Raw genomic sequence first — 27424 nt, forward strand, 5'->3', positions numbered from 1 at the left:
ACTACAATTTCAATACTTCTATGTCTAACCTCCACATCTACACTCTTATCTACAATCTCTTTCTACTCCTATAGTTGCATCCGAAAATTACATCCAATCTGGAGACACCGCCTATACATCACTACATCTCACCCGTCATCACCTTCAATACCATCACCACCACACCTGAACTATTGGATTCTACGCATCTACAACCACATCACTCACAAGCTCCGTGTACCCACAACTACTATCACACATCCACATCTCCTTTATATCACAACCACAACTACAATCCGTTTCAACATTCAGGATGATCACAATGGACCGCAAGGTCTCCGAGTGGAGTGGCTGCCATCACAGCAGCTACGCATCCTAAAACCTAACCTAACCTATTGTCCCATAACCCGAACTAAGAATAGATTTCTAAATCGCTCATTTCGACTTTAATTTTCCAGTTTTTGTCATCTATCATCTTCAAGTTGGTCTTTTCATCAGAGTTATAACTTTTTTTGAAGTGTGTACCGTCAAATGGCTCGAATTGATATGCCTTTCTGTAGAGGGCATGTTTATCCATCCTATTTATATGACCAATGGTATGACGGTATTCGTCGTCAACGTACGGTTGTCCATAAATTTTTCGAACAATGTTTCTCTCAAATACACCAGTTTTGCGTCATCTGCTTGCGCAAGTACCCACTCTTAGTGCAGTAGTCATAAAGGCATTAAACCAATGCCTCAACACATAGGGAATGTGGTCTTCTAGGTCAGGTATCGGCACCAATACAAACATATTGTTTGCGGCCTCACGCATACGACACTCTCTCGCTCTCTCCACAAACAGCGTGTGCGTTAATGCATTGCTAAAATTAAAAATCATTGAAACAAGCGACAACAGAACCTTCATTGATTTCTGAACGAAGACTGAGTGGTGGTTGTTCTGTTGTTATTCTCATCAAGGGCACGTGTGCCCTTTTTTTACCGGATGCTGTTCTAGGTAATTATCATTCTGCCTATCTAGATCCATGCCCGCCGCATACCGGATTAGACTGGGAGAAAAAAAAAAAACAAATTTTATTTCGTAACGTGTCAAAAGTATGTAATATTTCAGGCAGTTCAGGTCTGGTGTTGGTACCATAAACTTGGTCTTACCTTATAGTCGCAGAACATTTGTTATGTGTCAAGCTGGTTTTCATGTGTGGTTTTCAGGTGTAAAACCGCATGCGAATGCAAACAGATTATTCCATTAACCATAGTATTTAGCTGTTCACTTAACCCACTCGAAATCATTTTATATACAATGGGTAGGATACTTATGCTTCTGTAGTTTTCACAATCCGTCTTGTTTCCTTCTTTGTTTACGAGACATAGCATATTGAGGTTCTAATCATTGGGTATGCATTCCTCCAGCCAAATTTTTACTAATCAATTTGTCGCCACAAATTTTGAATAGGTCGGCAGTCCATCAACTCAGAAATTCACATGGGACTGGTGGTAAGCAATCAATGCCATTGCTTGGGATTGGTTCTAAGGTATCTTCATCGTCGCCAATGTTCGATATAAAAGCATGATAAAGTGATCCCTCCAGATCCTCAGTATGCTATCTGTATCAGTTACCAGGGTCCCTTCGCCATCTTAGCAGGAGAATGTACCTGCTCCATACCCTTCGGTTTGGTGTTTTATGCTCTTGTAAAATTTCGGACGTCTTTATTTATATCTGGAATTTCTCACGCTCACGTTTTACCTGATTTTTTCTCTCTATTCTGAAAATAAGCTTTTTCTCGATATTTTTTCTTGGAGCTTTGTGTTGCTCGGGCTGCTGGGTTGACCTGTATAGGGCGTTCTCATCTTCATTAGCCGTACAAGAATATTGCTCGTACCATGAATACTTTTGGTAACGAGCTTCCGTCCTATGCTAGATGGCACCTTTGTCGCAGCATTAAGACGAGTGCGTACCTTGTGTACTATAAGGAAATGATCCGAATAGATATTTGCTTCTCGAACCGGTCGGATATCTAACACACTACACGAAGGTATTCCGTCTACCAGAACATGATCGATCTGATTTCTAGTTTTTCAATAGGTAATAACCTAGTGACCTTGTGTATGTCGATGGGTTGAAACTTGCCGCTGCAAAATTGATCAGCCTCATTGCGTTGTCGAATGTTACCTCATGAAGGCTGAAATTGCCGAACGTGGCTCCAACTTTTGGCATTGAAATCTCATAGGACAATCTTAACATTAGGCCAGTGCGGCGGTCGTATACTCTCTCCAGTTGCTATCACTAGTATGTTTATCTTCCTCTTTGGTCGGGGCGAGGAGGATTGATGAATCTGGAGACCAGTGTTTTCATATTTCGTTTCAAGTTGGAATTGAAATCTCATAGGACAATCTTAACATTAGGCCAGGGCGGCGGTCATATACTCTCTCCAGTTGTTACCACTAGGATTGATTGAATCTGGAGACCATTGTTTTCATGTTTCGTTTCAAGTTTCCCAGGTGACACCTTGGGGAGATCAGTAGTGAAATTCTGTAACTCATTTGTTGGTTACCGACATAAGGAGCATTATTTTCTGTATTTCCTAATAATTGATGTTGAATTGCAAATTTTCCTTTAACTATCACAGGTTTTTAGCTGGCATTAGAGTAGGTTTTTCCATACTGACCTACATTTTGTCTTTATGGCGGATTATTTTAATCTACTAGGATTGATTGAATCTGGAGACAATTGTTTTATGTTTCGTTTCAAGTTTCCCAGGTGACACCTTGGGGAGATCAGTAGTGGAATTCTGTAACTCATTTGTTGGTTACCGACATAAGGAGCATTATTTTCTGTATTTCCTAATAATTGATGTTGAATTGCAATTTTCCTTTAACTATGACAAGTTTATAGCTGACATTAGAGTAAATTTTTACATACTGACCTACATTTTGTCTTTATGGCGGATTATTTTAATCTCTACTTTTAGTTACACAAATTTCTTAAACAATTTATCTAAATATTTATGTAAATACCAACATACATGTGTTTGTATGTAAATAAGAGTAATACATTGAGCCACAAAAGCATAAACATGTTTCAACATGTACTGGATTCATAGAAGGGGAAATTAAAGAGGACCGCAACAGCTTATATTGTTCGTTCAATTCATTCAGCCAGAGCTCAGCTCAACAACAACAGCATAACTCAGCTGTTTGGTAATGCTGATGGTTGAAGTAAAACTGACCGCAACATGTACACATAACTTAAGCAACATATCAAACACACACACACATACATACACTCATCCAACGATGAGGGGTATACTTTGTTGGAAAACCGACATGCCATACATATGAGCATTATAAGTATAGCAGAACATGTAAAATGGTGACCGAACAGTAATGCAACATCTGTACCACTGAATAGATTTGAGCTTATCAGTGTGTGGCTATGTGTGCGCGTGCGTGTGTATATGCATGTCTGTGCATGAATGCAATGAAAATGTTAATGAAAACCCAAGAAATGTGGCTTTTCTTCATACACTGCTTGTTTGTTTAATTTGCGTTGTTGCTGTTTTGCCAACTGAGGTTGCAGCAACAATAATAACGAGAGTTTGGCCCGCTAGCCAATACTCCATTACAGTTGGACGGACCCCTGGCCCCAGGAGTAAACAATGTAGGTTAATTAAAAGAGAATACATCCAAGCAATCGCATTTCAACAGAATGCAATATCTGCTGCATCAACTAATTATTACTTCATCCAAATGAATCTGTTGAGGCTAAACGTTAACTGCAAATTAGTTTCATTTTTCTTCTCGCTCTTTCTCAATGGTATGTGTGTTTCTCTTGGCATTAACGTTTATTTCATTTTTGCTTGTTATCACAATGAAGATGGGAAACAAAAACTACAATAGGAACTAAAACCGTTATGGCCAATAACTGTTTAAAGAATGAGAAAGTATTTTTTTTTAGTTCGGAAAAGTAACGAAATAAGTTTGAAATAAATACGCCCCAGTGAAACTCCATTTACAGTGACCATCGGAAATAAAGAAAAACCACACAACGGCGAGGAAAGTGAAGAAGAAAAAACAGAAACTTGCAAAGTAGAAAATTGTCGAGGTAGTTCAAAGTAATTTTTCCTTTTTGGTTTGTTTTCCCACGAAGCCAGCTTTCATCGCGGTGTTTCCTTTTCAGCGTTCGCCATTCTCTCGCAATAATGTTTTGTTACGTTTCACTTCTTCTATGGCGAATTTTTCATTTAGTTGGACAAAGAGGTCAAAGTGAATCAAATGTCCAAAGCGAATACGAAGAAATGTCTGAAAAAAAAACAACTAATCGAATTTCCCATTTTTACCAATTTTTTCTTATAGTTTTCCCTTAATGCATGCCTTCGTTGGCTTTTGTATTGGACGCCATTCTTTATTGTAGTTTTTTCGGTAATGGCCAAAGTTTGAGTTTTTCTTCTTTTTCGAGGATTTCAACAACATTGCCACAATAGCAACAATGTCGAAACCAAACGACAATGACCAAAACAATGAAACTTGGTTGCTTGGCCGGCCATCCGAAGAGAAAACTATTTATTTAAACATTACAGTTTTTGTTGCTAAATTTTACCATAAAAAGTGGAAAGATGATATTTTAAATGTGTACCTAACGATTTTTGTTTTAACGATCACTTATCGTGGACTTCTATTCAAATGTTTTCTCAAGGCGAATTTCAGGCAAACAGGAAATATTGCATTTGTTACCGTAGAAAGCGTGCTGGGTTAAGAAGAAACACCTACCCTAGATGTTGGTATCCTTTATTACCGATGACAATAAGCCGTATAACCAGTACCCAAGGATGGTGTAGAATATATTCCGCGGAGCCAATGAGGATGAATAGTACACTAGCAGGAGGAGATGGACATAAACTAGTAGTCTGCTAGTTTTCGCGAAGGTTTCGTCGCCGAAAATAGTGCGGCACGCTGGGTTGAATAACAACATCTGGTAATGTTTTGGAGACTCACAAAGAATCCTCCAATTGTTTTTTCTGGAAGGTTTGTGGCAAATGCTTACATAGTATATAGGTATATAGTATGCAATAGGAGTGTGGAAACTACAAAGCTGATATTATCGCCTTAAAGGAAATGTAATAGAATCGGACAGAAATGATTGTCACTGCATCAAAGCGGCAGTTAGATTGCGTTAGGAGATTTTTTTATTTAATGAAAATTGCCTATGGTCATACGGTCGGAAAGTTCAAACTTCCTGATGTAACGTACGACAACGGAATAAGAGAGAACCAAGTTCCAACACCTCCATCAACACATACCACCTGAATGCCCGAAATGAAACCATTTCCTTAATTCTCTTCCGATTTGAGCTGTTAGACCTTAGATATACATTGAAAAATTAGGAGTCTACCGAAGTCCCACGCATCCAACCATTACGCTACGTTTCACGGGTGGTTAAGCCGATCTTCAGGCGTATTAGATGTTGTTTTTGAGGCAGACCAAGGTAACAAGCTTGGTAACTAGTATATATATCGCACTTTATTAGATAAATACATATGCGAAATTTTGTCACTTAATTGAAACTCCAAACTTTGCCTATAGTCCTGCTTGGTAATCCCATTTTTCAATGTTCACAAATACTATGGTAAGTTTTACTATTCCTACGTCATTAGTACCTGCTCTTCTATATCAGAAGATTTTTTGATCATCAATTATTGTCTACTAATGTTTTGACAAGTTGATGGTGGCTCAGAACGCTAAGACGCCGGCAACCTTGACATTCAGTTGTCGGGGACACAGGTTCGAATCCCAGCCTGGCTCATGCTGAAATTATTTTTTCTTTTAGCCTTATTAAGGCGAAGGTCATTTATAGTGATATTTAATTTCCTTTTTGTCGCCTGGGTACGCAATCATCTTAATGTTGAACAAGTAAAAACGTATCAGTCGACTTTATCGAAATACATATACCCTCAGCAGTGTGCATTGAAACACTTGATACCCAAAAGACGTATGTATTTAGGCTGTTTTCAGAATTTTGGACGTATGAACTGCCCGATAAAAATATGGATTATGATAAAAGGTAAAAAGTTTTGCGGGGAGTTGTCCAAAGTAATGGTCCGACATATTCCATTTTGGAAGTATGTCTTGTTTTGGGAGTCATTTCTCTCGATAGATATGGCGCCTACCAGCAATTTCAGTTGGTTACCATATTATTTGGAGCTTTTAGACTATTATAACAGGAAACATGGACATGCTCACGAATAACATAATATCGCTGTAAACAGGGCCACTGTGAGTACCTTCGCTAAAAATGTCCAAAGTACCTTCGGATAAGGGTGAAATCGCACTTATACCAAAATATTGAACATTTGTGTGAGTGGTACCCTAACGAGTGGACCGAAAGGAGGGCCCACTTTTGAAAATAAACTAAGTTTGGACAAATTATTTCGAAATCCAAAGTTTGGACCAAATCGGTTGCTCTGTTTATGAGATATCGATATTTTCGAACTTTTGTGGGAGAGCAAGGGGTGCACCTATGGCAGCATCTTCGAATTTCATTTAATATTCGAAGAAATATTACGATGCAAAGTGTGGACCAACGCAATATTCGGTTCGAAAGTTGTGGTGCGCACCAGCCATTACAGCGTTTTTTGCAGCTTGTAGGTCATTTTTTCAAGAAGTATAGACTTGCCACTGAAACAAAACATGTACAATAGCAATAGGTCAAGGCCCCTATTGAAACCTGTTTCAAGAAAAATCAAAACGATTCGAGAGGAGGTCTTAAACGCACTCTCCCGAAATTGTGTGTGGGAGGTATCCGATGGAGTTGACATATATAGTCCATATTTTAATCTGATCTATGCTTCGTAGAAATATTACGATGTGCAAAGTATGGACCAAATCGGCTACTCCCTTCGAGAGTTATCATGCCCACCATTTTGGCGAAAAGTTTTGAACTGTTGTGGGAAGGAACCCAAACAAGTGGACCGATATGGCCCATCTTAGAACTTGATTTACATTTACATTTGCGAAAAATATTATGACTGACAAATTTTAGATCGAATTGGTTTATCCGTTGGAGAGTTATCGTGCACTGCATCCACTACACATGGTGCCTTATCGGTTTTTTTTACAAATTTCTGTAAATTTTCTCAGGAAGTATGGACTTGCCCCTGAAAAAATGTGTACCGGGGGCAGCGAATACAATTTGTTACAACCAAAACCAAAACTATTCGAGAGGAGGTCTTAAACTGCACTTTTCCGAAATTTTGTGTATGAGGTGCCGGAAGGAGTGGGCCGATATAATATTACGTGTGCAAAGTATGGACCAAGTCGGTTTCTCCCTTCGAGAGTTATCGTGCGCATATTTTTTATGAAAAAAATTAAACTTTTGTGGGGAGTTTACCGATATGACCCACCTACGAACATAAACTAAGCTTGGACAAAATATTACGAAAGCCAAATTTTGGACCAAATCCGTTCGAGAGTCATCGTGCGCTCCAGCACTCTTTTTCCCGATCAAGTGAAAGCGCTGTAGCACATATTTTTCAAACCCCCTTAAATTTAAATTTGGATACCAAAGACCACCACTGAAAAATCCATGGTTTTTGGAAATTGGACCTATAAAGTACTAAAAGTTATAAAGTTTAGTACCAATTGTATATTTTGAAGGGCTGTAGCTAGAATCTTGAAATTTTGTATGGAAATCAAGATTGGGAAGTGGTGTTTATAAAAGGATATTATTTAAGAAATTCGTACTCATGTGTACGAAAAGTACTAAATGGTACTAAATTTGATACGATTTGGGAAAACGGATAGAGGTGGACTCCTGAAATTTGGAATAATGATTACTGTTGAAGTTTAGGATTGAGATGTGGAGGTATTTTTGAAAATTCGTATTTAAAGGTACTAAATTTTGTACTAGTTGGACTCGATTAAACGGATTGGGATGGAATTCTGAAATTTGGAAATAAGATCTCTGTTGGAGTATAGGATTGAGGTAGTTTTGAAAATGCATACTTATTGCGTACGAAATGTACTAAATTGTACTAATTTGATTTTGGGTGAACGGATCGAGCTGGGATCCGATAAGAGTTTTGATTGAGCGAAGGATTGAGACATATTTTTTTAATGTCATACTTACGTGTACCAGAAGTACTAAATTTGGTACAATTTGGATTTGAGTGAACGGATAGAGCTAGAAGTGAAATTTGGAATTTGGATTGAGATATGGGGTAGGTACTAGTACTTCGTACTTATGTGTACGCATATTACTAAATGGTACTATATTTGGTACAATTTGGATTTGGGTGAACGGATAGAGCTGGAAACCTGAAATTAGGAATTAAGATATCTGTTGAAGTGTAGGATTGATATAGGGGGGGTAGTTTTAGAAATTCGTACTTTTCTGTATGAAAAGTACTAAATTTGGTACAATTTAGATTCGGGTGAGCAGATAGACCTGGAAACCTGAAATTTGAGATTAAGGTTACTGTTGGTTTGTATTATTGAGGAAGTTTTTAAAATTCGTACATATGGGTAAAAAGTACCAAATGGTACTAAATTTAGTACAATTTGGATTTGGTTGAACGGATAGAACTGAAATCTTCCAATTTGGAATTAAGATTACATTTGGAGTGTAGAGGGAGTTTGTATGGGTACGGAAAGTACTAAATTTGTTATTTGATTTGAGTGCTGGAATACTGAAGTATAGGATTGAGGTAGTTTTGGAAGGTACTAAATGATACTAAATTTGGTACTATATAGATTTGGGTGAACGGATAGAGCAGGAATCCTGACATGTGGAGTTAGGATTACTGTTAGAATGTAGGATTGAGGAAGTTTTGAAAATTCGTACTTATGGGTACGAAAAACACTAAACGGTACTTATGTTGGTAAAATTTCGATTTGGGTGAACGGATAGATCTGCAATCCTGAAATGTGGAATTAGTTTTATTGTTGAAGTGTAGGATTGAGGAAGTTTTGAAAATTCGAACGTTGGGTAAGGAAAGTACCGAATTTGGTACAATTTGAAGGTTAGTAGTAGAGCTGGAATTTTGAAATTGTGAATTAAGTTTACTGTTTGAATATAGGATTGAGAAAGTTTTGAAAATTCGTACTTATGGGTATGGACAGTACTAAGTTTGGTACAATTTGGAAAGTACTTAATGGCACTACATTTGTTGCAATTTAGAGCATTTAATCCTGAAATTTGAAATTAAGATTACTGTAGGCCTGTTCGATTGATTAATGGCCTGTTTCTCTAAGACGATTCGAATTGAAATTCGTTCAAATTACTACCAAACTCCTGTTGTTGTAGGAAATGTATGTTTGATTGAAAATAAAAACAATTCAAATATTGTTCAAAAAGCAGAAGTTTGGTAGTAGTTCGAACGACTTTGTATTCGAATCGTCTCACAGTGGATCCACTTGTATGGAGAAAGTGGCCAAAAATATTTAGAGTGTAAAAATCAAGCCAATGCGCCGGTTACAGCTTTGTGCTGCTGCGAAGAGTGTTTTAAGAAACCACGAGCGTAACATTCTCCCCCTTTCCCCCCTGAAGGGGGTATACGGCAAGAATTGTTTTATGTTGTTAATACAAAATGATATGAACAAAGGTCTCGATTATCTTATGATGCAAAAATAGGCTTGGGAAACAAAACAAACTCCAAAACAACATAAAATCCAACCAATTTAGCTGATTAAAAAAATCAAAATTTTTGTCTGAAAATTGGTATAATTTTTAATATAGATCTTATAGCGTTCTTCTTGGAAGGCTCGTACCGCCAACGTAAGGCAAATTTGTAAGAAAATTTCTTCATCTTGCCACTGATACCAATTATGTTAATGTACGTGGTCAGATAACAGAGTTATACGCTAATATATCCTTAGAAACCCTATTCTAGGGCAGCTTTAGTCAGCGGCCCACCATTTATAGTCTGGCACTAGATGGCAGCTGATTTTAATACTGAATAATCTTAAACCCATGACCTACTTTGGAAAATTATTCCCGAGGTGGGCACTGGTGGCATCATGACTAAAACCTTAGGTCAAATTTAAGTATATGATCGAATTGGCATTACAAAATACACTAAGAAAATGTGCAGCTAACTAGAATTACACAACACGCTTAAACACTAATGAAAATTAAGCTATTACCTTCTCCTTCAAAATCCACTATAATATTTTGCTATACGTATTAGTTTTGCGATATTTTGAATATACATATTTACTTGCACTTAAAATATAGGTTGTACTCACACAAAAAATATTAGTTAAATGTCCGACTTTTAAAGCTATTCTTAAGGAGATCGCGTTCGAATGAAACAAAAATTAATGTATTTTTAAAAAGGTCCATGTCATAGCTGTCAGAATTACCAGATGTTGTACCAAAATTTTGACATTAATTTTTTTTATTTTTGGCCAATGGGTGGATCCACTGTGTGTCTTAGTCTTAGTCTTGAAAATTCGTACTTATAGGTAAGTTTGGTATTTTGTATTAATGTCAGTATAGGGTTAAGATACATATGTCGTTGTCGAAATACGTACCACAAGTACACGAAAATAAGTTATTGGTACTCAATTTGTTGTTGGGTGTAGGGACAGAGCTGGAATCTGAATTTTTTGAAATTAGGGTAAGTATTGGCGTGCAACTTTGGTCTCGCTGTTGATGTTTAAGGGTGAGATACAGCTGATTTGTTTGAAAATCGAACTAAAGTGGTATAAACAGTAATTAAATCAAAATATAAATTGGCATTAGTATAACACTGTGCAACATTTTTAAGGTGATCTTGTGCAAACAATTCGAAATGAGGATTTTTTGAAAGTACAGACCCAAACAACAAGAAACCCTAGTTGGGTGTTGTTGTGTCAGATCCAGCTCTGATTTTACGGCCCAATCTAAACATGGTTCAATATTGAGTTTTTAAAGAAATTCGAAGCTATATCTCTGAAGCAAATTTGTAGATAAGGACAAGAATAAAATATTTGGAGAAATAATGGACTCCAAAAACTACATTTATTGCCTCAAATTTCAAAATATATGCAAGAATTTAACAATGTTTATACATTTCGCACCGTATCTCCAAACACGTTAATTTTTTCTGAATATTTTCTTTTGGAATATTCCCTGGAATGTAATACACAACTCTTCAGAACATGTCATTGTTGTAAAATGCCTCTATCCTGTTGCTTTCAGTACATTTTTCAACGACGATTTAATAAATATGTCAATAATATGGTGAAATCCGAAATGCGAGAACAAACTGTTGGTGTGAACTGTGTTTGAAATACGTGTTGTAAAAGATATGATGCAAAATACCGCTGAAACAACATGAAGTAAACATTTTAGAGTTTCAGAATGTTCTAAAAAATTTTTGAGAACTGTATTTGGAAGACTTTTGCAAAAGGTTGCTTCGTTCAACTCCGAATAGTTTAGCCGATACTGACCAGATTTTTAGCAATTATGTAAAATAGTTTCGATCCACGCCACTGGATCTCATCAGTTCCCTTTGTTTCTTGTTTGTGGATATTCTCCACCGAAGTTATTTTTCAATAACTTCTTCAACAAGAAACTTTTTATACCCAAACATCAATCGTCAGCTCGAAGTATAAACGTAAACAAAGAAAAACCTTCAATGAGAAGTTTTTCTTTGGTAACCTAACACAACTCCGACGAAAGTGTTTACGAAACAAAGCAAACCTTCTTCCACTCGTATGTGTCGTTGATTTTTCAACAAATGCACATACCCAAATGCTGTTTGGTAGCTTATATACCAACAACACACAAAACCGTGCCAGTGTTTCTCAAATAGAACATTGGTGGCGTTTATTTAATTGGGATAGCTGTTACAATTTTGATTTTTCAAAATAGTCTGGCTTAATCCTGGCTTAAAAATTGTAACAGCTATCCCAATTAAATAAACGCCACCAATGTTCTATTTGAGAAACACTGGCACGGTTTTGTGTGTTGTTGGTATATAAGCTACCAAACAGCATTTGGGTATGTGCATTTGTTGAAAAATCAACGACACATACGAGTGGAAGAAGGTTTGCTTTGTTTCGTAAACACTTTCGTCGGAGTTGTGTTAGGTTACCAAAGAAAAACTTCTCATTGAAGGTTTTTCTTTGTTTACGTTTATACTTCGAGCTGACGATTGATGTTTGGGTATAAAAAGTTTCTTGTTGAAGAAGTTATTGAAAAATAACTTCGGTGGAGAATATCCACAAACAAGAAACAAAGGGAACTGATGAGATCCAGTGGCGTGGATCGAAACTAGTCTTCCTTGCCTTACCCCTTGGCGAACAATGCCAAACCTTCTCCACTAATAAACTTGTTGTTTTAAATATTAAAACAACAAAAGGGATTAAGCCAGACTATTTTGAAAAATCAAAATTGTAACAGCTATCCCAATTAAATAAACGCCACCAATGTTCTAATTATGTAAAATTTTCTTTATTTTATAGATTTTGATGCCCTAGATGGAGTTTTTCTTATGTGGTTGTTTCAAAAGATAAGTTTTACTAGTTTAGGGCTACAATATTGCTAAAGACAGCAAGGCCAAACTCCTATTCATTTCTGAGATAAAGGTCTGATATATTCAAAAATGTGTGGATTTAGCCCGGTTTAGATGAGGCCATAAAATCCGAACTGGATCTGACAGGAGAAACCCCTACTGGGGTTTTGTAGTCTAAATATGTACTTTAAAAAAATGCGTACTAGAAGTTGTTTGCATTTTCAGTGTGTCATAGTGTAATAAACTTTTCAGTGTTCGCCATTTCCATATTAAATATTGTTTATTTGTTTTTGTATTCTTTCGGCATACGAAGTAGCGGGCACTTTGCTAGTATTATATATATATACATATACCTACTTATGAAACAAAAATTGTTGTTTATAATATAAAAGCTCAGTTTGGGAGAATTTTTCACCAAATCGACCACAAAAGTGCGTTTATTTTATAAAGACAATGTTCCCCACATGGCAATGGAGTGGATTTTTGTTTTGTTTTAGCCGTAATTTAAACATAGAGGTAGGAAAAAATGTTCTGTTTGCAAAAAATAATGTCAATTCATTTTCCCACGCATAAAAACAAAACTTCTAAAATCGTAGACACTGACAAGGACATTCAAAATAGATTTTTAGGCGCCACATTTATAGCTTTATTGCAAAATTGAGAAAATTTTATAAAAACACACACACATCCAACTGTATTTTTATTTATGTGTTATCTTCTGATCAAAGCTGCAAAAGTAATTTAGACCAAATTGCTTAAATTTAGCCAGTCAGCCATGACGAAAACAATATTTTCAAAAGGAGTCCCACTTAAAATTTCCCACAGTCTTGTTAATATATACAGTAACTTTTTTTTGTCAATTTAACTAATTTTTAAAAGAAACCTATGGAAATTATGAATTTTAAATAACAAACACTTTTATGTTAAATGTCTGGCCAAGTTTTTGAAATTTAAGCATTTTGGTACCTATACATACCTAAATATATTTCAAAATTGTGGACAACGACGAGTGGATACTTTTAAGACACACACTGAGTGTTTCATTTTATGATTTACAGTTTATATTATTTGTTAAAATATGGTGTAGTTTACATCGCCTGGTGTTTAGTCACTATTTTGATAGTAAATGCATACAGCGAATAACAAAAACTCTTTCATAAATAATGAGATTCAGTGTAATTCCCTTTGACTTTTCATGATTATCCCTTTAATTGCGAGCTTTTTAGTTCAGTTTGTCAATATAGAGTAGATTATTTATTTATTTCAGTCCACGTAACTACAGCAACAGCAGTAACGGTTGTACAAGAATTCTTATATATGTTAAACTCATAAACGCCCCCAACAAACGCACTTTACATCATTAGCAGGGAATTAGGGGAATTCATGGAAACCAGACATGGAGATTTTATTATATATTTGTGCACGTTTTATTTCATTCGATATCATAAAATTCCCTATTCATAGTTTTATTTTTTCTTTTTGTCTTACAAAAAAATATTTATTAAAATGTTATACATATGAGTGATTCCTTGCATTTAATACCTAGGAGAATAAAAAGGCGTATTCTTGCGTAAAAGTAGAATTTTTGTGAAAAAGAAGTTTGGGAAGGTTTGATCATACATTTTTAAGCGTTTGTGGGGTAGGTAGCCAAAAACCATGGGGCTAATTATTTCATTGCTATATCTAATCACAAACAAAATCTGTTGGAATAAAAAAGTTTAACATTATCATATGATGTGAGTATGTACATACGAATTCAAATGTATATTCCAATTATATTATTTTTCGAAATAACTTATATGTGGATATGCATCTAGATCTATTTTATGACATTCACGCTAAACTCCCTCATTGATGACACTAACGAGTAGACCTACACACAGTAATATAACCAACACAGGAGCATAATATTAATAAATCGAGGTACGCGCAAATAGTTGCCATTAGAAATCATGTCACATTTATGCAATCATAAAAAAATCTTTTTAACACATAGTTAGTATACCTATATGTACATATTGTACGGTACACACGTTCACAGTAACGTTTGAACATATTCAAATCAACTTTCTCATATGCATAACGTTGAATTCGTAGGATGAGATATAGATAGCCATCTGCACGCACACGCACACACACACACACATGTGTACAGGTTGTTAAAGCCATACTAATATTAGGTTTTATTGCATAAAATCTGGCATAGGGGAATTTCATGATGTGGTGGTGCTCGTGTGTGGAAAAATATCCATATGATAACTACGTTTACACGTTTCACCGTTATTCCTTCATTCAAATATAGATATACAAATATGTATGTCTGCAATAAAATTGTATGGCTAAATGTAACTATTGCGTTCACTTTGGCAACGTATTGGTAGTTATGAAAACTGCTAACACGTAGTAGTATACATACATATATCTATATTAGAGTGAGAAACTTTTAATTTGTTATATTTTCTTTTGTTTGAAATAAAAATAGCACAAAGTTAAAATTGTATGTACTTTAAAGATAGTAATACTAAAAATCAATAAAAATAAGTTGTGTTTGCAGATTGGCGAAATTTTAATTTTTTATTAATATAAAACTATAAAAATATGTATAAAAAATATAATATATAAAATGTAAAATATATATTTGTTCCTCAAATATCTATCTTGATATAAAATGTTAAGTATAAAATATAAAATATAAAATATAAATTATAAATTATAAAGTATAAAATATGAAACATAAAATATAAAATATTAATTATAAATTATAAAATATAACACATAAAATATAAATCTTTATAAATAAAAATCAAATGTCGTTCGTTGGTAATGGCATCAGTTGAGAACGGCTGGACCGATTTGAATAATTCTTTTTGCGAAATATTCGCCATAACCAGACTTATGTTTTTATGCAATTTTTACCACGCCCTCTTTTACGCCAACATTTTTTTACAATTTTTATCTTTTCTACAAAAACAACTGAACCGATTTTTCTGAAATTGTCAGGGAATGTACAGGGATGGCCCCGGTTCAAATGGGATACACATTTTGTTGAATTTCGGAGGGGGTGGGGTATTTCCCCTATACCCTATTTCTTTAAAAAATGATATATCTTTGTAAATAAAAATCAAATGTCGTTTGCTGGTAATGACATCAGTTGAAAACTGCTGGACGGATTTGGATAATTCTTTCAGTAGAATGTGCGCCATAACCCAACTTGGGTTTTTATGCAAAGAAAATTTAACTACGCCCTCTTTTATGTCCACTTTTTCAATTTTTATCATTTCTAAAATTGCCAGAGAATGTACAGGGATGGCCCCTGGTTAAAATAGGCAACAAATTTAGTTGAATTTCGGAATGGGCGGGGTACTTCCCCTCTATACTCTTTTTAAAAACCCAGTCTTTAGGCTTAAAGACCAAAAATGTGCCTCATGGAAATAATGGTTTTAGACCCCCAGTATGTTTGTACGATATCCGTTTCAGACAATTTTGAGTAGATCTAGCAATGTCCGACCGTCTGTCTGTCTGGCTGGTGCGCGCGATAACTGTCGAACAGATCAATCAATTCGGTTCACATTTTGGGTATCGAAATATTTTGTCCAAATTTGATTTAAGTTCGAAAATGGGCCATATAGGTCCTCTCCTTCAGGTACCTCCCCCACCAATGTTCAAAAATTGTCGCAAAATTTGTGCGCACAATAACTCTCGAAGGGAGTAACCGAATTGAACCAAACTTTTCAAATGGTAATACTAACTCTAGGCATACATCAGGTTCGAATATGGATTATATCGGTCCACTCCTTCAGGTACCACCCACACAAAATTTGAAATAAGTGCAGTTTAGTAACACCTCACGAATCGTTATGAAATTTTTTGTAACAGGATGTTCGTGCGGCCTCAATTACGTCATTGTAATCTTTTTTTTGAGTTCCCGAAATAATGGCGCATAACCTCAAAAAAACGCTGCACTATGTAGCGAGTTCAAATAAACGGTGGCCAAATATAAAAGGTGTTGGCGTTGGCAGATGAATTTTGGTATAAATACTTATAGTTCACTGACAATGTCGAGACCAAAAAATTGGGAAGGTCGGTCCACGTTTTGGGATAGTCCCCATGCAACGGTACTTCTTAATGTTTCGGTATTTTGAATATTTTAGCTAAACTTATTAACCAAATTGGTTGGATTTTGAGATGCGAGGTTTTCACTTTACAAAAAACTTTTCCGATAAAAATTATGGACATAGGTCTACGTTTTGCTATAGACCCCATATAACGGTACCTCCCGATTTTCGGAATTTTGAAGATTGAAATTTTGCATTGAGGATTCCCAATGGACCAAAAAACTTTTCTCATAAAAATTATGTACATAGGTCCACGTTTTGATATATGTAGCTCCAATAGAACGGTATCGCCCGATTTTGGGTATTTTCAATGTTTTAGCCACATTAAATAACCAATGTAGCTGATATTTGGTATTTAGTCTTCGCCAGGTCTTGCGAAATATTTTTACAGAGAATTGTTGGTATTGGTCCACGTTTTGATATAATCCCCGTGAAACGGTACCGCCCAATTTTCGGGTTTTTAAGGTTTTAGCCACATTATCCACCCAAAATTACAGAAATTTGGTATTCAGTCTTCATATATTTTTGTGAGTTTATTGAATACATCAAAATTTTGTCTTCAATTAAGAGAATTCTTATTAACATTTTTTGACCGATTAAAGGTCAATAAACGGCACATTTTTTGTTAAAAATCGAAATTTTGACTTTGTATTCTGTTCCTTGACTGTGTATTCTTTTTCGGGGACAAGTCCATACTTTTTGAGATAATGGCCCTGCAGGTCCAAAAAATCTCGTACATACTTGGATTACGTCTAAATATGGAACGTACATCGTACCACTCCGTAGGGTATCTCCCACATAAAATTTGGAACATGTAAACTTTAAGGTTTTTTTATACCCTCAGCATTTATGCTAACGAGGGTATATACACTTTCATACGGGCAAAAATGTGCCTCATCGAAATAATGGTTTTAGACCCCAAGTATGTTTGGACGAAATGTGTTTCAGACAATTTGGAGTCGATTTAGCATTGTCCGTCCGTCTGTCTGGCTGGTGCGCACTCTCTCGAATGGATCAACCGATTCGGTCCAAAAGTTGGCTTTCGTAATATTTTGTCCAAACTTAGTTTAAGTTCGAAGATGGGTTATATCAGTCCACTCCTACCTCCCCCACAAAATATCGAAAATGTTCAGAAAATTTGTGCGCACGATAACTCTTGAAAGGAGTAACCGATGTGGTCCATACTTTGCACATCGTGAAATTTCTACCAGACTTAAATGAGGTTCCAATAAGGACTCAATCCGTCCACTCCTTCGGGTACCCCCCACACAAAAATTCGGAAAAGTTCAATTTAGGGCCAGCTCTCGAATCGCTTCGTTTTTTATTGTAGGATCTTGTATTCACCGCCCCCCATATGATGGTACAAGTTTTATCTGGGGCAAGTCCATAATTCCTGAGAAAATAGCCTGAAAAGTAGAAAAAAACTCTCGAAACGATCCGCCGATTTGGCCCAAAATTTGACCTTCGTCATATTTTGTCCAAACTTAACTTAAGTTTGAAGATAAGCCATATCGGTACACTCCTTCACGTACCTCCCCCACAAAAGTTCAAAAATGTTCGGGAAAATTGTGCGCACTATAAGTCTTGAAGCGAGTGACCGATGTGGTCCATACATTACACACCCTAATATATCTACCTGATCTTTATCAGTTTTGAATATGGATTATATTTGTCCACTCCTTCACTTTAAGACCATCTCTCGAATCACTTTTATTTCTGTTAAAGCAACATGAATTCGATGCCTCAAATACGACGATAAAATTTTTATCAGGGGAAAGTCCATTCTTCTTGATAAAACTTCCCGAAAGGTGTAAAAACGCCATAGCACCATATTTAGTCGAAGGAGAGCACTATAACTCTCGAACTGATCAACTGATTTGGTCCAAAATTTGGCTTTCGTCATATTTTGTCCAAACTTAGTCTCAGTTCGATGATTGGCAACAACATCCGGTACCTCCCCCACTATTAAAAAAAAAAAAATCACAAAAAATGCAAAATGGAATGCACGATGTCTCTTGAACGCGGCAACCAATTTGTTCAATACGTTGGATCTCCTAATATATTGTCCAAATTTAGTTTAACTTCCAAAATGACCGATATTGTTTTTCTGGTCTAAAATTTATGCGATGACCCACTGAAATGACTAGTGGGCGCGATATCTATCAAAAATAAGATCAGCTTTCGTAATGGACTATGTCGGTCCATTCCTTTTAGTACCTCCTCCGCAACACTTTTGAATTTTAATCCTAATCCACATTTTTGTCAGCAAATGTCCAAAAAGGGCCACAGAATTCTGAAAAGACCCTAAATACATTCCATCTGTCCATAGATGCTAGTTTAAATTCAGATAGGCGGAGAGTATATCTCTGTCGGCAAAGCTGACGGATACTTTTTTGCTTGTTCTTTAAAAATTCTATATCTATATAAATAAAAATCACGACATTTGCAATATTTCATATTTGCAAAAATTACGAATTTTGAGGATGCGAACTTTCACACGCCTTTCTTTAAAACGCTATATGTATAAGCCAAACTTATGATTTGGAGCTAAAATAAATATGTTATATCTAGAAAACTGATTACCACTCTCATTATTTTCAATACATATTTTTCCAAAACTACTGAACCTAATTTCATGAAATTTTTAAAAAAATTTTCAGGAATGTCCCGTGGTCCAGAATGCTATATATTTTTAGACGAATTTCGGGGGCCTATTGTTTTCTAATCGGCGTCGGCTTGAATATTGCAATGGTTGCGCCCCCGATCAAGAATAGCGATATATTTACAAATTTTTTTAAATGGTGAGGTTCAACGGTCCCACAGGCATGAAAAACTAAAACATATAAGTCTCAAAAAGCGGGAGAATTAGACATCTATTGTAGAAAGTAATGTTTACACAACGAACCAAAGACTTTGCAAAATTTGCTGATCTCTGCCTTACGCCATTTTGTGATTTTGTTGTAACGATTTACAAGACCCTAATATATTTCCAACATTTTTTGTTTAACGTTAGATAGATAAAATCGTTTAGATATTGAACAAATTTATGATGAATGGAAAATTGTTGGCAAAAAATATGTGTTTCAACACACAGAACAATGCAACATGCTAGTAAAACGAATCATTTGCGTACTAACACAAGTGCAATAAACAATGGTTATATGTTCTAGGAAGTCATTGTTGTCCCACAAAACTTTTATATATTTGTTTGTATGTATTGTATTTTCTCCCTGCCAATGCTATTGATGTTTTTAGAAATTTACTTGTTTATTTGATTTCACAGCGTTGATAGCATAAAATCGCTGGTTAAATTAAAATCCAAATAAAAACGTACAAACGTGAAATATTTGTAAAATAACAGCACATGGAAACGGAAATCAATAACAAATAAATTGTTTTTTTTTTTTTGAAAAATAAAAATCGAATATACAATTCAATAAAACAAATCGAAGAGTGATGGATCGATAAAAACTCGGGAATATATAAAGGTTAACATAGCACGTTACAATATATACAGTAGAATCCAATACGCGACAATCCAAGAATCCGAATATTAACGCCACAATAACGAAAATATGATGAGATTATAACAGCGTGCGATTTTGTAACCTTTGTTTACCTTCTTAAAAAAATATTATTGCCCTTTGACATTCTTTATCCTTCCTTTTATTTCAAACCTTTCTTTGATTTATGACGGTGCTGAGGTACTTAAATGCGTTAAGTTACTTCCAAACTGCACATTTGGTCCCTGCATTTAGTCTGGCTCGTTGGCGACGTTTACTGGCATAACGAAAGAACATATGCTCTCCGATTGCTTAAAGGTACAGTTACTTTTTTCAAGGTCGGGCTATTTTGAAATATTTTACTGATTTTTTCGTTACCACATCTCATATAAATCTCTTCAGAGTAATAATTTTTTGTAGGGGCCTAAATGCTGATGGGAATGTTTTGCAGAAATTGACTTGTATCCGAATTGCCGCCAGCTTCCATTCATCCTGGTGATTCTGGATGGGATGTTTATAAGATTCAAACTATTTAGAGTTTCCGAACATTTTGCAACAAAATGCTAAATTATTTGTATACCCTCAGCGTTTATACTAACGAGGGTATATACACTTTCATACGGTTAAAATGTGCCTCATCGAAATAATGGTTTAAGACCCCAATGACCGTTCGTCTGTCTGTCCGGTTGGCTGGTGCGCTCGATAGCTCTCGAACGGATCATCCGATTTGGTCCAAAATTTGACTTTCGTAATATTTTGTCCAAACTTCGTTTAAGTTTGAAGATGGGTTGTATCGGTCAGCTTATTCCGGTACCTTCACCACAAAAGTTCGTAAATGTTCGGAACTCTTGAAGGGAGTAACCGATTTGGTCCATACTTTGCACATCGTGAAATTTCTACCATTCTTAGATGAGCTTCCAATATGGTCTCAATCGGTCCACTCCTTCGGGTACCTCCCACACAAAATTTCGGAAAAGTTTAGTTCAGGACCTGCTCTCGAATCGCTTTGATTTTTGTTGTAACAACTTATATTCACTGCCCCCAATACGACGGTACAAGATTCAATACTTCCTGAGAAAATATCCTGAAAGGTGCAAAAAACCCTATGACACCGTATGTAGTGGTTGGAGCGCGAGATAACTCTCGAACGGATCTTCCGATTCGGTCCAAAATTTGGCCTTCTTTATATATTGTCCGAACTTAGTTAGATTTGAAGATAAGCCATATCTGGCCACCCCTTCAGGTACCTCCCCACAAAATTTCAAATATGTTCGGAAAAAAAGTGCGCACGATAATTCTGGAGGAGAGGGGCCGACTTGGTCCATACTTTGCACCAGGGGTGTTCAGAATAGTTGGTGTATTAGTAGTGGTAAGGCACTCTCCCCATTGCTAAGCAGTGGAAAATCAGAAATAAAGAGAGAATACATGTGGTTTGCTTTCACGCTACCGTAAGGAAGCGAGCACCACCACACATCCTAATATATCTACTAGATATATACTTGGTTCGAATATGGACTATATTTTTCCGCTCCTTCGGGTACCCCTCACACAAAATTTCGGATAAATTCACTTTAAGACCTGCTCTCGAATCACTTTGATTTTTATTGAAGCATCTTGCGTTAGCTCCCTCAATTACGACGGTAAAAGTTTTTTCGGGGGAATGTCCATACTTCTTGGGAAAACAGCCCGAACCCCAATGGAACCATATGTTGTCGCTGAAGAGCACGATAGCTCTCGAACTGATCAACCGATTTGGTCCAAAATTTGGCCTTCGTCATATTTTGTCAGTTCGACCATGGGCAACAACTTCGGGTACTTCCCCCCAATATTTAAAAAAAGTCACTAAAATGTATCCACGATATCTCTTGGACGCGGCAACCAATTTGTTTCAAGAATCCAGCCCCTGCTCTCGAACCACTTTGATTTCTATTGAAGCATCATGCATTAGCTCCCTCAATTACGACGGTAAAAGATTTTTTCGGGGGCAAGTCCATACTTCTTGGGAAAACAGTCTGAACCGCCATGGAACCAAATGTTGTCACTGGAGAGCAGGATAGCTCTCGAACTGATCAATCAATTTGGTCCAAAATTTGGCCTTCGTCATATTTTGTCCAAACTTACTTTCAGTTCGAAGATGGTCAACAACTTCGGGTACTTCCCCCCAATATTTAAAAAATGTCACTAAAATGGTATCCACGATATCTCTTGAACGCGGCAATCAAAATTAGGGACTACTAATATTTTGTCCAAATTTAGTTAACTTCTAAACAAAAGTTCCAAATTTGTGTCTAAGTACAGTTAAGGGTCTGTTCGAAGATCCTTTGGAAATGTATACCGATGCTGTTCGCTGTAGTCCCGTTTACAGCCATATTAGTTTTCCGTGGACAAGTCCATTTTTCCTGGCATACTGGTCCAAATGTTATACGAAGGCCGACTGAAATAACTAGTGGGCGCAATATCAATCTAAAAGATATGATTCCCAAAATAAGATCCACTTCCATAATGGACTATGGCTGTCCATTCCTTCAAGTACCTCCACCGCAACACTTTTGAACTTTAATCCTAATCTACATTTTTCATTGTCAAGTTCAAATGTCCAAAAAGGGCCACAAATTTCAAAAACGACCTTAAATGCATTCGATCTGTGCGTAGATGCAAGTTTCAATTCCCATGGGCTGAGGGTATATATCTGTCGGCAAAGCCGACTGGGACTTTTTTACTTGTTTTAACTGCTTCTCGCCACGCCTAAATCCTGTCTTTTTTTATACCCTCAGCCTTTAGGCTAAAGAGGGTATTTACACTCTGATACGACCAAAAATGTGCCTCATCGAAATAATGGTTTTAGACCCCAAGTATGTTTGTACGATATCCGTTTCAGACAATTTTGAGTAGATCTAGCAATGTCCGTCCGTCTGTCTCTCTGGCAGGCTGGTGCGCACGATAACTCTCGAACGGATCAATCGATTCGGTTCAAATTTTGGGTATCGAAATATTTTGTCCAGATTCGATTTAAGTTCGAAGATGGGCCATATAGGTCCACTCCTTCAGGTACCTCCCCCACAAATGTTCAAAAATTGTCGTAAAACTAGTGCGCACGATAACTCATGTAGGGAATAACCAATTTGGTCCATACTTTGCAAATCGTGTAATTTCTACCAAATTAAGATGATGTTCCAATATGGACTCAATCGGTCCACTCCTTCGGGTACCTCCCACACAAAATTTCGGAAGAGTTCAGTTTAGGACCTGGCCTCGAATCACTTTGACTTTTATTAACGCAAGTTGTACTCGCTGTCCTCTATACGACGCTGTAAGTTTCATTAGGGGCAAGTCCGTACTTCCTGACAAAATAGCATGAAAGTTACAAAAACCCTATGACACCGTGTGTAGTGGTTGGAGCGCAAGATAACTCTCGAACGGATCTGCCGTTAAGGTTCAAAATTTGGTTTTCGTAATATTTTGTCCAAACTTAGTTCAAGTTCAAAAATGGATTATATCGGTCCACTCCTTCCGGTACCTCCCCCACAAAAGCTCGAAAATGTTCGGAAAATTTGTGCGAACGATAACTCTTGAAGGAGGTAACCGATTTGGTCCATACTTTGCACATTATGAAATTTCTACCAAACTTAGATGAGGTTCCAATATGGACTCAATCGGTAAACTCCTTCGAGTACTTCCCACACAAAATTTCGGAATAGTTCAGTTTAGGACCTGCTTTCAAATCGCCTCGGTTTTTGTTGTTACATCTTGTATTCACTTTCCCCTATACGAAGGTACAAGTTTCCTCAGGGGCAAGTCCATACTTCCTGAAAAAATAACCCGAAACGTTGAAAAACAAACCCTATGACACCATGTTTATGGGTGGAAGCGCAAGATGATTCTCGAACGGAAATGCAGATTCCGGGCAAAATTTTGGCTTCGTAATATTGTTTCCAAACTTACTTTAAGTTCGTAGATAAGTCATATCGGTCCACTCCTTCAGGTACCTACCCCACAAAAGTTTAAAAATATTCGGGAAAATTGTGCGCACGATAACTCTTGATGGGATTGGCCGATTTGGTCCATACTTTACACATTCTCATAGTATCTACCAGATATAGATCAGGTTCGAATATGGACTATATTTGTCCACTCCATCCCGTACCTTGCCACACAAAATTTTGGATAAGTTCATTCTAAGACCTGCTATTGAATCACTTTGATTTTTGTTGAAGCAACTTACATTCGATGGTAAAAGTTGTTTCAGGTGCAAGTCCATATTTCTTGAGAAAACAGCCGGAAGGGTGTAAAAACCCCCTATGACACCCTCATGGTCTATGTCGATCCATTCCTTTAAGTACCTTTTCCGCAAAATTTTTGAACTTTAATCCTAATCAACATTTTTGTCGGTTCATAAGACCAAAATTTTGAAACCCCCTAAATACATAAGTTTTTTGTGAAAAAATTGTTTCAATTTGCACAGGCTGAGGGTATATCTCTGTCGGCAAAGCCGACTGATACTTTTTTACTTGTTTCTTAAGAGTTATAATACAGACCGTTTTATTTTTGATGTTCTTTTGTGCGTCACATGATAGCTGAACTACTAGATGTTTATTTCCTCAGGGATAAATACAGAAAACTTAATGTAAATTACATTCCCGTATTCAATTTGAATTTAATGTAGGATTTTCTTGAAAAAAAAGTTTATCAAGAATTTGTATAGAAATGTCATTAGTGAAAATACACATGAGAAAATAATGAAATGGCAAAACAGATACAGCATTGAGAATGTAAAAAGAATGTTTTTTTTTCCTAATACCATATGTTACTACATACCATCAACTTAAAAGTCATAACAACTTAAGTTTAACGCCTCTAACCCACCATTATATTGTATGGTATAAGTAATTTTAGTAGTCCTTAAGAAAAAAGGTATCAAAAAGGGAAATATTTGTGATTTTATTCACAATTTTTAAGTCGTTTTTGCAATGTCTGTTTTGGCAAGGATGTTTGTGATGAAAATGTTTTTCATATTATTGTTATGATTTCCTTTTGTTATACGTGATTTTTTTTTTCTTCTACCTTTCTTTGATTGCCATCAAACCGCAAAAGGTAAACCCCAAAAGGTTTTTAAGTAAAAGGCAGAAAAAATGCATAAGCGACTGTTCTTTTTCCTCTTGAAAGTTTGTAGTGATGTGAAATTCTTTGGCGTAATATATTTTCGTCTCCAAGGACTAATAAACTTACAGATGTGTAAGCCGTTTTTTTTAATGTCGCTCACATACACCTACGAACATACAAGCAAATTCTCATAACAATGAAATCATAAATGTCTTTCAACATCAAGTTCATGCAACTGTTGCTGTTTTTTTATTTTCGCATATCCTTCATAGGCTCCCCTGAACGTAAAAAAGAAGATGTGGATGTATGAAAAAAAACATATTAAATAAAAATAAGAAAATCCTTCAATTCCCACGCACACTTCACATTGTGACACAAAAGGATTCGCTACGTAATAGTAATAATAATAATGATGATGCTTGTTAGGATTTGTTGACGTTACCCTTTTATTTAGTGCTGCGTTCTTTTTTGTGATTGTGCTACTCTCATTGTCCCTGAAGAAGCATTTCCATTAGCTGTCATAGTAAAGATTTCCTTGGATTCTTTTGTTGGCATTTGTCCCAAAAGTATATAAAGAAAGCAGCAGGATTTTATTGTAATTACTACTGTTCTGTCGTCTACTTGTTTGTGCAAATAGTAATTTTAAAAATATTTTACATTTTGCAATTAAGAAAATGTTTTCTTATGCATCTATCTATCAGTTATGATATTGGATTAAGAAAAAAGTGTACAAAAATATAGAGTAGATTTATAATACCGAATGCTTGGAAAAGACTGAGCAGAAAAGATCAACATGTTTCACAAATTCGCCGAATACTAAGCCAACTTGGATAACCGAAGACAATGTGTGGGCGTTTCAAAATTGTTTTTGTTATTAACGAGAAGGGAAGGGAATAAAATGTCTCCTTTTTTATACATACATATATTTTTATGTATTTCAATGTATCATTTTAATGTGAATAATTTATCATTACCTGCAACATTTTTTCAAATGCATACAACGGAAATAATAAACCATTAAAACCGTTCTACATTGTGAATAGAAACGATGGCAGAGAGGCATCAACGAATACCTGTAACTTGCTTACATATATGACAAGGGTATAATGCAGGGATGCTCTTCTTTGCAAAGACTGCATAGTTAGCGATCACCCTGAGTTGTTTTTGCATTTGCTTTACTCCCTCATGTACACTATACGTGAACAAAAACAAACGAAAAACATAATTTTGTGTTTGCTATTTTCACTCATACATTCGCACATGTTTTCATGCTGATGGTATTTTTTGGTTACCATTGGTAATGTGCAGTTATTGGCGATAAAACCACATTGAGAAGACAAGAAAATATGGAGAAGAGATTAATTGAAAATAACGCTACGGAATTCGATTTAACCTAATAACATGTATTCCACGATACGATTTGTTCCAAATAAAACGCGGGTTCTTTAGATAACGAGTCTTACAATGATTTATTAACGCAACCTCACTTTTTCGTACACAAAGTCAGATTACTAAGCACACAGCTTTACTTAGGTTAACCTTTACTTTACTGATGATTTTAGTTGACGGTATGATTTACAACTCCCTACCCACCTGCCATTTTCCAGTATTTATATTCGTTCCAAAATCTTCAATCTAGGAGGTTCCACAATGTTCAAATGAAATGCAACCAAATCAATCTGCAGATGCACTTACACATATCTACAAACAGACATGAAGAAACCCCCCATACCATTGCTATCGCAAACGATTCGTTTTCGAATGTTTTTCGATAATTTTGCGGATATTTTGTTCGAAAACGACACACGAGAACGAATTGAAGACGATTCATTCGTCGCTCAGCACGGTGCTCTTGAAACAATTTTAAATGGAAGGTGCTTACACCTCGGAAATTTTTGCGGATTCTGAGACTACAATGTTTATAGATGAGAAAAATCAAAAAACAAAAAAATCGCCGGAGCGCTTTTTAAATAAATCGCGATTTAAGTTGACATTTTTAGGGGTTGTTTAGGTTTTCGCGATTTTGATTAGAAACCGCAAGTCCTATTAAAATGGCACTAAAAGAAATGTTGTAGCTATGAAAATTCTCTACAGGATTGACCTTTTTAATATTCTCGTCGGTTTTGCCGTTTTTGAGATATAGAAGTTCAAATTGGGACAATTCAAATTCAATTCAATTCTGTATCGCCCCTTATAAAACAATGCCATGACTGCAAATTCCCAACTTAAACTT

At 36.0% G+C, this 27424-nt stretch overlaps 1 protein-coding gene across 2 annotated transcripts in view; it reads left to right on the forward strand.

Moving 5' to 3' along the window:
• Nucleotides 1-27424, forward strand: part of dpr1 (defective proboscis extension response 1) — a 541854-nt gene that overhangs the window by 260443 nt on the left and 253987 nt on the right. The window lies entirely within an intron of this gene.

Source organism: Musca autumnalis, unplaced genomic scaffold (genome assembly GCF_047663935.1).
Source record: "Musca autumnalis isolate F117 unplaced genomic scaffold, ASM4766393v1 scaffold_5, whole genome shotgun sequence".
Lineage (NCBI taxonomy): Eukaryota > Metazoa > Arthropoda > Insecta > Diptera > Muscidae > Musca > Musca autumnalis.